Raw genomic sequence first — 14,842 nt, 5'->3', positions numbered from 1 at the left:
TGACCATTGTGGCCCATTCACTCCTATGTGAGTACTCATGCTGCAGGTAAGTTCAGTGAAGTTGGGAGGGTGTGGGGTGTTATTATGTGTACTATGAGTGTGTGTGTGTGTGTGTGTGTGTGTGTGTGTGTGTGTGTGTGTGTGTGTGTGTGTGTGTGTGTGTGTGTGTGTGTGTGTGTGTGTGCGTGTGTGTGTATTATTGTTTGTGTGGGAATGTCTGGAAGTGTGTGTGCACGTGAGTGTGTTTGTACACATGTCAGTGTGTACTTGTGCATGTGTGTATGTGTGTCTGTTAGTGCACCTGCATGCCTGTTTGTATATGTGTGTGTATGTGGATTTGAATCTGTGTGTGAGTGTACATGTCTTTATGTGCATGGGTGTCTAACTCTGTGAGGTGTGTGTGTGTGTGTGTGTGTGTGTGTGTGTGTGTGTGTGTGTGTGTGTGTGTGTTTAAGTGACTGTTGTCTGAGTGCCTTTGTTAATGCTAGGCATGGCCCTCTACTAATTATACCAGTGTGGTTAGGACTGATAGGGGTAATGCTTGAGATGGCACACATAGGCACATGCCTCCTGTGTAAAAAATGTTTGCCCCCTTGAGTCCCCCAGTTCTTGAAATACTAAAGAAAACTTTACCCTGGCTGAGCACAAGCATGATTGATTCTTTCCATAAGAGCATTTATTATATTACATCATAAAAGTGTAGCTTAACCTTTTTGAAAGGCTCCAAGTCAGTTAAAGAAGTTTTAAGCAGCAGAGAGATGACTGAGCATGTGTTGATGTCTTTGATTACATTTTAAGCTTCCATTGCAGAAATAGGTATGCACTGATGTCTTTTAGTACATTTTAAGTCACCACTGTAGAAGTTTTTGTATACACGTGTGTGTGTGTCTTTGTGTGTGTGTGTGTGTGTGTGTGTGCCTCAGTGACTTACTCAGAGTCACACAGCTGGAGAATAACATTTTTTACCCCTGAGCAATAATCCTCTACACCCATTCTCAGACCTCCCTTAACTTTCTTTCTGGTAGAATTTCATAGTTTTATTTGTTTGAAAAATACATGCCTAGTTCAGTGAAACTTTTAAGTGAATTAAAGTTGTCTGGCACTTAAGGCTCTGAGCTGTCAATTAATTGCTTACAGTAAGGATAGGGTTTGAATCCTCTCTCCTCCATTTGCTTATGGTGTGACTGTGAGCAAGATACTCAAACAGTACTCCTGGTTCACCCCAAAAGGGGACACTTTTCCAGTGGGTTTGCCTGGTTATCAGATAGATATAAAATAATATTTAAACATTGCCTTTTGATGGCCCTCCATTTATTTATAGCTTTGCCCAGGGTTTTTGAGCAAAGAAATTTAGAATTATTTTTGGTCTGTTCCTTGTAAAAATCGTGACTTTCTGGCAAACTGTTGAGGATTACAGTTAGTTAAAGTCAACTATTTTAGTTTCAGACTGTGTCTCCCTCAAAACATGCCTGGTAACGTATGTAAGAAAAGATTTAAAATCTGTTTTGATTGTTGGGTCATTGTCTCTGATTCTTGAGCTAAGAGGTTGTGAGGGAATGGGGAGTTTGTGATGAGATACATTATATGGCTCTCACGGTAGTGAGCTGAAATGAACTTCTTGGTCATTATTTATGTATTTGTTCATTAACTGTATCACAAGCAAAAATCTGAATTTATGCAGTTCCAAAAGGGGTTATAATTGATGGGGGGTGTGGTAAAATCACTGAGGTGCTGGTGTGTGTGTGTGTGTGTGTGTGTGTGTGTGTGTGTGTGTGTGTGTGTGTGTGTGTGTGCACCCTCCATCCCTGAGGTGCTGGTGTGTGTGTGTGTGTGTGTGTGTGTGTGTGTGTGTGTGTGTGTGTGTGTGTGTGTGTGTGTGTGTTTGCTTGTGCACCCTCCATCCCAGAGTAGTTATGGTATAAAGAAAGGAATAAGTTGTAGTAAACGGGTTTTGTTGACTGTTGAAAGTGTGCTTATCTGTCTGTGAATAAATTACACAGCATGAAGTCAACAAGTTTAATGTTAAAATATTAAGTATGAATGCATTTTAAGTATAACTTGTTTTTTGCAGACACAAGGGAGTGAAACGCACTCGGCTGGGCTAGAACATTTGGTACTTAGTGCAGATGAGCTAAAGTTATGAGTTGTTAATAAGCCATGTCTTGTAGTACAGCTTCTGTTTTACTCAGCTTTGTTGGTCAAGCGTGAGTCTGACCAAATTATTTCACCAGACAATGCTCCTCGGATGCCCTTGACAAAACAAACTTTTGTCCAGCAGACTGTTCCAAGCTGTTAGCAAATTCATTACACATTTTGTCCTTTGAATTCCTGCACCTATCAATAGCCCTTAACTAGTGTTTCACTATATGCTATCTGACTGTTAATCCCTGTATGCCTGTTGTAGTTTATTCTGCCTAGGGCCTGATTTGACCATTAGCCTGCTCTGCTGTTATTGTTCATGAGTATTTAGCCTCACATGTATGCCCTATCTTTTTTGTTTAACCAGGTAAAGGAGCAATCCAGGAGCACTGTCTGGTGAAGTGACTTTTTAAAAGTCGCACAATATTCAAATGGAAGTAGAAAGAATCAAACCCTTTACCCTTGACTACATCAAGCAGCTCACTAAGAATTTAGACTTATAATGCTGTGCACTAATTTAAAGACCTTCACTTGTATCTTCATTTTCTGATAAATCACTGAGAGTTAAAAATCACTAGGGTTTATAGTCACTCAGTCGTGGCAATTATTATTTTAATTCTTTTTTGTTACTCAGATGTACAGAAAATGGATTCACTTCTGATTCTTGAACTACTGAAATATCGAATTTCAGTATCTCGAGACCAGAAGAACGAAACTCCACAACAATGAAAACCCAAACTACAGATATGCAAATCACTGAACACTCCCCTGACATAAAACTATACAAAAAAAAAAAATCAACAAAACACACTACTCTACATTTAAGCAGGGGTTAAGGCCCCCCTGAACTCCCCAACTGGGGGAGGGGTTGTGCTCCCACACCTCCTCCTTATATATACCAACTCTGAGGTCACACTAACACAAAAACAGCAACGCACCTACCTCTATGAGCCCTACACTCCCATTACACACACACCACACATGTAAAACAATCATCACACTCAACACCTACACACACACCCTCACCCACCTACCTTGAACTCCACCTAAAACATCCAAACATATAAGAAAAACACATCTCTACCCTAAATTCTTAACTACTACACACCTACCTACATCTCTGAACATAAACGCACACTGACCACCATATTCAACACTGACACACCACTACATCTTAAAGACCCAGCACACTATACACACACACACCGGGAAATACTTACCGCACATTCAACATTCTCAGATTCAACAAAGTGCAGTTTCGACAAACTACACTTTCGTTCTTCTGGTCTTGAGATACTGAAATTTGATATTTCAGTATTTTGAGGATCAGAAGTGAACCCACATAATATGCATATTGATGCAAAACCAGTTCTCTTAAGTTTTTAAGGTAGAGTAGTTTGCCTCTTACCTGTCTCTAGTCTTAGATTGTCATTGATTTTTGCCTCATGTTTATGCCCTGACACTCATGAACTTCTTTTTTTTTTGATAAATCTCTGATAATTACTATATGTCAATAATACCAGTCATTACAATGTTATAGGTATTATTGTACAGATGTCCATATAAAACTTATTGTTCTGTTATCATTTTAAATAGTCTGAAGTTGTCTTGCACTTTTGTTAACAAAATGCACACTAGTCAAAGGTACAGGGTGTGAATCCTTTCCTTTCCATTTGCCTAATTTGAGACTTAAAGCAAGTTAATTAACCAGACAGTTTTCCTCAATCATCCCTGAGAAGGGACACTATGCCCATTGGGTTTTCCTTGTTGACAAATACTAAAATAATATTTAAAAGCTGCCCCTTTTTGTTCAACATCAGTTGCAGCTTTGTCTACTTTTATTAAGCAAAGAATGTGAGAGATATATTGGTCTGCTCCTTATAAACTGTTTCTCCTGGCAAAGCCTTACAGATTGTGGTCACTATTATTTTATTTTAGTATTTGTGAACCAGGAAAACCAGATGGGCATAGTGTCCCTTCTCAGGGATGACTGAGGAAAACTGTCTGGTTAATTAACTTGCTTTAAGTCTCAAGTGGTTCAAGGCTCCAGAGAGCCCCCATGCACTACCAAGCTGTAGCTCATACCACACTTTTCAGCCATGTAACCTGAACCGAAACACCAAAGTCGGAGGTGTGTCCATATTCATTAAGGATATCCACACCTCCAGGCTAGTTGCTCAACACACTGCATCCTAGGTTATACAAGTACAACTAACTCTGGGCAAAACTGCAATCCAAATTGTAGCTTGCTACAGATTCCCCACAATGCCCCAGGATTCCCACTCCTCTTTTCTTGATGTACTGGAAAATATTAGGGTTCAACCAAGCACCCTAATAATGGCGAGTTCAACTACCCCACTATTAACTGGGAAAACTACTTGTGTACCAACTCCTTAGCTCAACGCTTTCTGGAATTCATAAACTCCAATGCCCTGGATTAACTTATCCACACCCCCACCAGGGGCAACAATATCCTAGACCTAGTCATTACCAACATGAGTGACCGGTGTTCCACACCTGAAGTCAACTCCTCGTTGGTCAAATCCGACCATAAGCTAACCACCCTTGATATCCACATCCCACCCCCACCCCATTAAGGAAACCACAGTAAAATCCCATGAGTGGAGGAGCTCCCTGGTTAGCCCCAGTAAGAAGCTGAGAACCCTTATAAGATCCTCCAAAGCTAGCTATGAAAACAAAATCACCACTAATTCCAATGACAACCGCAAAGCATTCTATAGCTATGCCAAGAATCTCGATGGCAACACCCATATCTGCTCTGAGTTACAGCACAAAGGCACGAACATTACAGAGCCAACTGATATTGCCAACATCCTGGCAGATAGGTTCAGTGCTAACTTTACCCCCCTCTCACCCTCTAAAGGGCCCATATCTATACAGGAAGGATGCAGAGTCCCTGTAATCACAACTGCGCAGGTAAAAGCTGCACTCTCTAAAGCCAAAACCACAACATCCATGGGACAAGACGACACCCCAGGCTGCGTTTAAAATGAACTTCAGAATGAATCGGCTCCCCCACTTAAGCACCATGTTCAATAATAGCCTCGCATCAGGCTTTATGCCCACTGAATGGCACACAGCAACAGTTATCCCACTCCACAAAGGGGGAGCCACCACTGATCCAGGGAACTATCGACCTATTAGCCTGAAGAGCCTGGTCTGCAAGGCCATGGAACGTATCATCATGGAACTCATAAATAAAGACATTGGTAACCTCCAAACTCTGCATCCCACCCAGTTCGGGTTTGTGAAATGCAGATCATGCCTCCTGAACCTGATCGACTTCTTTGAGGCAGCCACCAAAGCCATAGATGAGGGTCAGGTGGTTCACACAGCCTATCTTGACCTCACCAACGCTTTCAACACCATCCCCCATTCTGGAATTATAGCTAAACTCACTAAACTAGGTATAAATCCATACATCACAAGATGGGTTGTCAACTGGTTCACTGACAGAACCCACACTGTAAAAGTTGCAGACTCCAAATCTGACCTCAAAGCAGTAACAAGTGGAGTACAACAGGGTTCCATCCTGTGACCTCTCCTGTTTGGTATCCACTTCTCTGAAATACAGGCTAACACAAAAGGCCTCTGGCTAATGAAGTTCACAGATGACTGCAAACTAGGAGCCATAGTCAAGTCCCCAAATGATGTGGACATCCTACAGGAGGGCCTCACTGAGACAGATGCCTGGTGTCAGAGCCATGGCCTCAAGCTCAATGCCAAAAAGTGCAGTGGCATCCCCTTTGGTAAAAACTCTGTACCCATGAACTACCACATAGGCAGCAATCTACTTAACACCGAATGCGTGATAAGAGACATGGGACCCAGGTTGATAGTAGTCTCTCCTTTGATAGTCACATCGCCACAGTAGTCAGGAAGTCCTTCTACGTGGCACACCTCATCATAAAAGTGTTCTCATCCAGGAAAAAAGAGGTCATTGTTCCCCTCTACTCAACACTCATTAGACCCATTATAGAGTACAACTCCTCTTTTGGAATGTACCTCACAAACATCTGCAGCAGCTAGAAAGGCCACAGAAGTACCTCACAAAGAGGATTACTGGCCTCAAACAAATGCCCTACACTGACCGCCTCAAAAAACTCCAGCTTTACTCCGTAGCATATCGCCTACTCCGAGGTGATCTCTGCCTAACATATAAAGCTATGTCAAACCCAGAGCTGTTGGACATGCTACACCCAACGAAATCCCAATCCTTCCGAGCTACACGCTCTAGGGACCTAAACCTTGTCACCACAATAAACAGGACATGCTGGAGGGATAGATTCCTGTCCCAGAGACTTCCCATACTCTGGAACAGGCTACCCATTTATGTCAAGCAAAGTTCTTCATTAGCACTCTTCAAGAAAATTCTTGATGAGTGGATGGGAAAAAGGAAATACACTCCGGGGATCACTTCTGTGTCTCTGCTCAACAGTGGCACAGGAAAATAACTTTCTTGGGTGGCGTAAGCCAGGGAACCTTGTTGGCTAGGTTTACATAGGCCCTTGGTCCAATAGCCTATTACCTACCTATGAACCTATAAATAATGACAGGTATGAGAGTTTCAGGGTTTTAATCCTTCAGAAAATGCCTATTATTCTATTGACTTTTTAAGTATATAAGAAAAATATTTAAAAACTATTCCTGATTTGGTTCCTTGTTTCTGATTCTTGAACTAAGATATTAAGAGGGTAGAGGGTAGCTGCACTGCACGATTCTGAGATCAGCTAGTTAAGATACATTTCTAGGCAAGTATTAATACATGTATTCATGCACTTGATCTCAAGCAAATATCTGATGTGTACATTCATACAAGTGCCTAAAACCTGTGTGTGTGTTTGTGTGTGTGTTTGTGTGTGTGTGTGTGTGTGTGTGTGTGTGTGTGTGTGTGTGTGTGTGTGTGTGTGTGTGTGTGTGTGTGTGTGTGTATGTATGTGTGTGTATGTGTATCTCTGCATGTGTGTTCATCCATGTCTGGGTTAAAGTTCAAAGTAGTAACACAGTAGTTGGTAAAATAAGGTAATAATCATTGAGATGGGGAAAAGGGCTAAAGTTGTTTGTCACTAAGAATTTGTACCTAGACATGCTAAGAGATAATACGAGAATAATTTATTTATTCTTTTTTGTGTGGAGTCATCCTCGAATGTTTCAACTAACATCAAGTCCCTAATGTCTGAAGAGCTGGGTTTGTGGTAAAAAGAAATATATTACAGCTGTTGTATAATCTTTTTGTCTTATAAATAGTATACAAGGAAAAGTTTACATTGTAACCAAGTGCCTGTTCTGCCAGGTAGAAAAGACTGAAGTTATCAAGGAACTTCTGTAAGTTGAAAGTACACACTTTAACCATGGTGTGAACTTCCTTCAAAAATTTTTAGTGAATGTAAACCATTTAATCCATCTGTTCCACACTGCGCAAGATTATGTAGTATTTTTCATTTTGAAGATGGAAGGTTAACTATTGCTGCAGTTTCTTTATTTCTTTTGCTCATTGGTACAGGCTGTATGATCGGACAAATGTTAACTCCTTTTCATTTGCTGGAAGTTGTAAAGACAGTACTGCAGAAATAATTTACTAAAATGTATTATGTCTGACTACTAAATGTAACATGTTTCAACTGTATTACACAATCCAGGTCTATTAATGAACTGAAACATTCTTCAGTGTAAAGAATAAAGAAGAAAGTACAGGCAATATAAATACTGCAGCAGCTTTTGTTCAACAAAATAAGTCATACAAAAATCAGAGGTATTATTGCAGATGACATACTACTTCTTTTGGGAGGATTACATACTTGCAGGACACCTATATCTCATTTTTGATTTCTCTACGTTGTATCTGTCATCAAGAAGAGCTATACCCCCTGACATTATTCGGTACAGGTCTGACTTACTTGGATGGCTAATAATGCTATAATTTTGCAGCATACACCTCTAGATTCAAGAGAGCCAAATCATAGGCAAATGGGACCCTATGCAGGATAATGAATCAGGCCCACACCAGTCATACCAATATCCCATTATTTGGAGCTATCTCTCCCCAGCTACCATAAGCATTGTTCAAACCTATCAGTGCATATACTATTTTCTACATTGCTTTTACAATTATCACAGAGATTTGGATTGCCTTTTAAACCTTTATTTCAGATTTTACAGACAAAACACTGACAGCAATTTTCTAAACAAAATAGCACATTCTCACATTGAAAAGAGGCTTAGTATATGAAATAGTGAATTTTCCTTTCTTTGAAACCAATACCTAGTGAAAATATAACAGGTAACCCGTTAAACTAAAACAGAGGTGCTGAGATTCATTCTAAAGTCACATATAGTGAAGTGCTAATTATCAACTCTGAGAAGGATGCAGGGATTCAAAAGACAAATGTATAATGCATTTGCTAAGGGCATGGGAGAGCCCACTAGACATGTGTCCCTTTCCAGGAGAACCCCACGCAAATTGTCTGATGAAGTAACTTGGCAGAGTCACACAGAAGCCAAGGCTGAGGGAATAAATCTATGTACTACAGGAAGCAGCTATTTAGCTATTTAACTGCTCTTAGCCTTATTCATTTGTACTAGGTGTTAGACAAATTACTGTAGCCTAAACACAGTGCATTTCACAACTGTATGTCTGCAAAAAACAAGCTAAGTTAAAATGTTTTCATAGTTAAAATATCAACTTTAAACTCACAGTCTTCATGCTGTCAAATGTGTTCATAGGTAAATTAACACACCTGTGGATTCAATAAACTCTGTATAGGCTTAGTGTGAATTCTACATGGAGTTTACATGCTTGCACGGTGAGCAGCAGTGCTAATTTTATATGCATGCCACACACTGCATTTAAATGTAAACAAGCACAGTTTCATGTGTATAGCAACATGGACAGCAGCAGTCAAGTAAACCTATTTACCTATGGGGAAACTAGGTCTGCAGGATTATAAGAAATGCCACAATGATTACCAGGGTTATTAATAAAGCAATGTATACAGTTCCAAAAGTGTATACAGTACAGAGTATTGTGGAAAACTGTGTCAGGCATACTGAATGAATGTTGTGTAAATAATCAGTAAGGGTACATAGACAGCATTATAAATAAATAATCAGGGAAGTATGTATATTGAAAAGGGACACACAGATAAATTGTAGGAATGAACACGGGGAAGAGGACAGGTGAAACATGATAATGTACAACAGATGAGGGCATGTCAATGAAGACAGCTGTAGCATGAACAGTAATCACATATTGACATAATACAGAGTGGACTACATAGTATCGTATATTATGTGACTGGCACACAAGGTGATATATCAATGGAGTGCATACTTTGTGATACAAGCATCCTGATGTGAGCAATGGACAGGGCATATAGCAGAGATGGTATATACAATAGGGATTATGTGCATATTGTGGCCATGTGCAAAAGGAGTTGCCTGAATATGAATGTAATGTCAGCATGTCTCAGCCAAGTAGGACACATAGTAACAGGCACCTAAACAACAGTAGACAGTAGCATGCACAATCAAGGACAATATCAGAATACCACCAGTATTCCCATGTCTTTGACATAACATATGCAACTGTGAGTGATCATGGATGGTTCTCCAAGAACACGCTTGCACAACTACTATGATTCATCAGCAATCTCTGAGGAAAATCAAGTACACCTTCCTCAGAATGTAGCATCTGCTGGAGGTGTTTGGAGGGATCTCACACCTGTATTAGAAATAATTAGCAGTCCTGTCTAATTGACAAGTGTGCATACCACATGGTCTACTCATAGGGTTGTGTTGTCCGTATTGTACTTATCTTGTGTATTTGTGTTCATAATGAAACTAATCTCCCATGAATTTCCTTCATCTACTGTGTCCCCATGGCTGTGGTATCAATCATTTGTGTGTGTTGGTACTGTATGCATTATATCAATACCACAATTGGATACAATAATTAGCCACAATTTGCAGTCCTCCATAAATCTGGTTGTAGAAAGAATGTGTAAGTCACTTTTGATGACTGACACTTAAATAATGGACTGGAAAGAGCCTACCAAAAGCCCTGGAAGTACAGACCTGGTCAATAAACTTTAGATAGAGATGACTTCACACACTACATCATATTTATTTGTTATGTATGTGTTCCAGTTGTCTACCCATGTGGTGAAGTAGGTGTTTATGGCCACTTGTGACAATTTGTCTGAAATACCTGACTGTTGATTTGTTTGAAAATTGTCTTGGCCAGGTCAAGTTACACAGAATGATAGTGTTGTCATCATGCATGCCCTTGGTAACCTTCTTGAAGACAATGAATGGATGTAACCAACATGATGTGGCCTGAACAAATCAAATGCGGGTTTAGTACACAGTCCGGATATTATCTATGTCCTTTTAGAGAATGCCCATGATGACTCTTTGGCCTACCTCACAGATGAGGAGAGTCAGCGTGGGTCTATAACTCCATGAATCAGGTTATGGTCGCTCTGAGTCAGAAGGATTCTTGTTGCTGTACACCCATCTGTGGGAACATAGGCTATCTGGAGGCAGTGTTAATGTATGGATCCAACTGTGTCTGGTAGGTCAGGTTTCAAATCATGCTATAGGCAACCTGTGATGTTGTTAGGGCACAATGCTTCTGTGTTATTAGCCATAGAGAATACACAGAGGTGCAGTCCTGCTAAGAATGAAAACTGAGTAATGTTTGCATGTATACTTTGGCAGATAGCCAGTGGTAACAGGGTGGTGACATGTGAGACAAATTATCAGTTACCAGATTGTCTATGTTGTCTAGGTAGGTATGTCTGCTGACATCCACAAACATATCTGTGCTTAGTTGTGTATTCTGCTTAAAATTTCATATGTATTGGAATAAATAATTTATGACAAGACCTCCATACAGCCTTGGTCATTCATCACATTCCACACACTATTGCTAAGCACACAGTTGTACAACTGTACCAATGTCACGTACTTATATCACTTGCAGAACATATGCCTGTATGTATATCACAGGCAAGCTGTGTTTGAGTGACCTGATGTCATATCAGAATACAATATAAATCAATTGTTTGCAGCTCATGCAGAACACTTCCTTACACAAATCATAATAGTCACACAGTGGTGCTGCTGACCACCTCAATAATCCTTGGGTATAGCAACACAACTGCACATACAATGAGTTCCACAAAGTTGCAATTGCATTGAAACATGTGATACATTGGTTGTGTATATCACAGTATAACAACCATGTGTATGAGACAGGACTTATGTGAACATGTAATCAATAAGAATTGATATTGATGTCAGTCACAGAACATTTAATGATGGTATGTAGACACATGCACACATGTGCCATACTGCAAGTGTCACTGTGATCTGGAATGTGTTGATCTGTTCCACTGAAAGAACACGTCCTAATATGCCACCAATATGCATAACAGTGTATTATGCCATATCAACAGTTCTCAGGAGGCATATTACTACAGCTGTTATAGAAGCAGCACATACTGCAATTGCATTAATGGCCATAAATAAGTTAGCTCACATTACGGATTGTAAGTCCCTTTTGTAGACATATTGCACATACACATCTCAATATAGCACATGTCAGTGACAGCAATATTGACATGTCAACCAATCATAGAGTCATAGGACATTAATGGCCAACATCACATGAAATTCTAGCCATTATTATACTCTGTAAAACATTTTTATATCAACATTATGGAAAATAGTAAGCCTATTTTGTGCAGGTGTATACTTATTTGATTGTATTACATCCTGCCACTGTCCATATGGGACATGTGCACCATACCATGACAGAATTAGCAATCACACATACGGTGGTCTTGAGATGGCTTGCAGAGGCTCATAAAAGGACACTGGTACATGATGTGTGTAGACATATTTAACATGGGGACATCCTCCACTCCTCTGCAGGCAGGATGTCATGTGAACAGTAGAAAAAGGAGGATGGTGGACGCATGGGGTATGGGAAAGGTTTTCCATGTGGTAGTGCAATGAAAAACAATTCAAAGATCATACAATGGCCATACTGTAGCACCGACCACACACACACAGCAGTAGACAGGGCCTGATTTGAACATTACTCCTGTGTAGGTATAGAATATGAATGCCATGCAATATCAGAGTAGCAATAACTGACGGTAACACTGTCATGTTGCACTTTATGGAGTATGATAGCATCATTGTATGAAGAGGAGAACATGTTGGGAAGAGTGTATAACATGGATGTGGAGTCATATCCCTCTGTAAAATTGTCTCAAAAGTTAGAGATGCATATACAGACATGCAAGTCACCTGCTGCTAGATGAGAACCCCCTATATGTGTAAGTAAAGTAGTTTACAAACACAGTAGTTAATGTTACCACCATAGCACAGGTTTCTCTTGAGTATTGTTAGAGTGCATGTTATACAGGATGACATCATCACTGTATGCTACAATGAAATGTTTGAAGTAGGGTTTGATATAGCTGTGGACACACATATTATTTGTAAATTGTCACCATAGTGAGTATTGACTGTAGTGGGAAAAGAACCCCTACCTAACTATATACAAATCACAGTACTTAACACAAGCACAACATCACAAGTCTGGCTTTTATAGTAATCAATAACATTTTATATCTTATAACATCATTAGTGTCTGGTGAGTAGAAGATAATAATAGCAGTGTCTGGCATGCTGGTGTAAAATGGTCTATTAAATGTCAACCATCTGAACAAACACACACACACGTTGACCACAGTGAGAACAGAACCCCTACCTTATTAAGTATACCGACTAGATAACTCAGTATTTAATGCAAGTGCCACAGCACAAGTCTTTTATTTGCAGTGTTCAACAACACTTTATAGCTGATGACATCAGCAGTGCCTGGTGAGAAGAAGATGGCAATAGCAGTGTCTGACATGCTGGAGTAAAATGCTGTCTTGAATGTCAACCAAGTGAATACACACTCACATACCAACTGACCACAGTGAGAAGAGAACCCTTACCTACATATTTATAAAGCACCATATTTAATCCGAGAACGATGGAACAAGTCCAACTTTTGCAATGCTGTATGACAGTTCATAGTGGATGACATCACTATTAGATGTTTGAAAGTAGATGTTTTGAGGCTTGCATTAAATAGATGTGTAGGCATGTACAACTTTCAGAATTTCAGTACTCCATAGGACTGTACTGATGACCGAAGGATACATAATTATGCTCTTCTGACAAGACAGATGCACACATACAGCAGCTGACTGCAATGAGATTAGAACTGTTACTTAACTAGGTACACCAGCTAGAAAAATCAGCACTTAAAGCAAACATCACAGCTTGAGTCTGACTTTTACACTGCTGCAGGACAGCTTATAGTTAATAACATCAGTAATGGATGTTTGTGAGAACATGTTGGAAGGTCTTTATGAAATGGACATGTAGATGTCCAACTGTCAAAATATTGGTACTATGAGGGATTGTACTGATGACTGTAGGATACACAGATATGCTCTTGTGACTAGACAGACACACAACACCATGGTGCAACTCTTACTTTTACAATGCTGCAGGACAATTTGTAGTGGATGACATCATTAGATGTTTGGGAGAAGATGTTGAAAAGCCTTAATGAAATGGATGTGGTAGGAAAGAACCATAGCTAACTATTTCTTCAACAGTGTAAAAAAATGGAAATATGTACAGAATATTAGATGAGTTTGGACTGTCATCTCAACAAAGAGGAGTGACAACAATGCTATTATGTTGTATAGACAGTTGAATGAATCAAGTATATCAAGAAGATGTGTGCAAAGTGGAGAGCTATGCATGGGATGTTATTATTTTTTGTGGGTCCAGTGCCCATTTTTTTTTTTACTTCAGTAAGAGAGGAATGTTGGGTAAGGGACGTAGATATTTTGGGGTCGGGTAGGTAAGGTAGATGAGGATGCAGATGAAAACAGGACAAACAAAACAAGACACAGAGATGGTGAGGGACAAGACAGGGTGGGGGACACCATGATTGGGGTTAGGAAGGGGACAGTGGACACCCATGCCTGTTAAACATAGGGACAGTGAGAATCTTGTCCTCACCTACAGGATTGTCATCACTGTCCCCTTATTCCACTGGCTGTTGGAGTGTTTGACATGTTCTCCTATGGATCATAAAAGAGAGTATCCTCTCCATCTGGCATAGTGGTGCACAAATGGTGCTGTGTATGATCCTATGTACCAAGCTGAGCAACGCCTGGTGGGTGATAAAATCCCCACCTCCACCAGTACTCTTGGAGTTTCTGACAGCACCAGCTGCCATGGTAGTGCTACTTGATGTGGAGAGCCCAGGTCGTGCAGGGGTTTGGCATCTGTGCATGAGCCAGTGGAGCAGGGGTAGGCTGAGCCATGGGGGTTGGCCTTCCTCCCTGTGCTGTAAAGCATTTTGTGATTGGTAAGAGATTTATTTCATAGAAACATTTTGACAACACACAGAAAAATAAAAAAGAGAGATAAAGGTTGGGGTAAGGGAAAAAGACATTAGTACCATCATAGGTGACATACAATACATTATCACAGTAATAAAGTGTTTATCTATACTTGTGCATTAAAGTGTACTTCTTAACAACTACAGACTCTAAGTAATGATTGCTCAAAGTAATCCTTGCAATGTGCAAATATTGCA

This window comes from Protopterus annectens, chromosome 10.part0 (genome assembly GCF_019279795.1).
Source record: "Protopterus annectens isolate FY-2018-M chromosome 10.part0, PAN1.0, whole genome shotgun sequence".
Lineage (NCBI taxonomy): Eukaryota > Metazoa > Chordata > Ceratodontiformes > Protopteridae > Protopterus > Protopterus annectens.
This window is presented reverse-complemented; position numbering follows the sequence as displayed.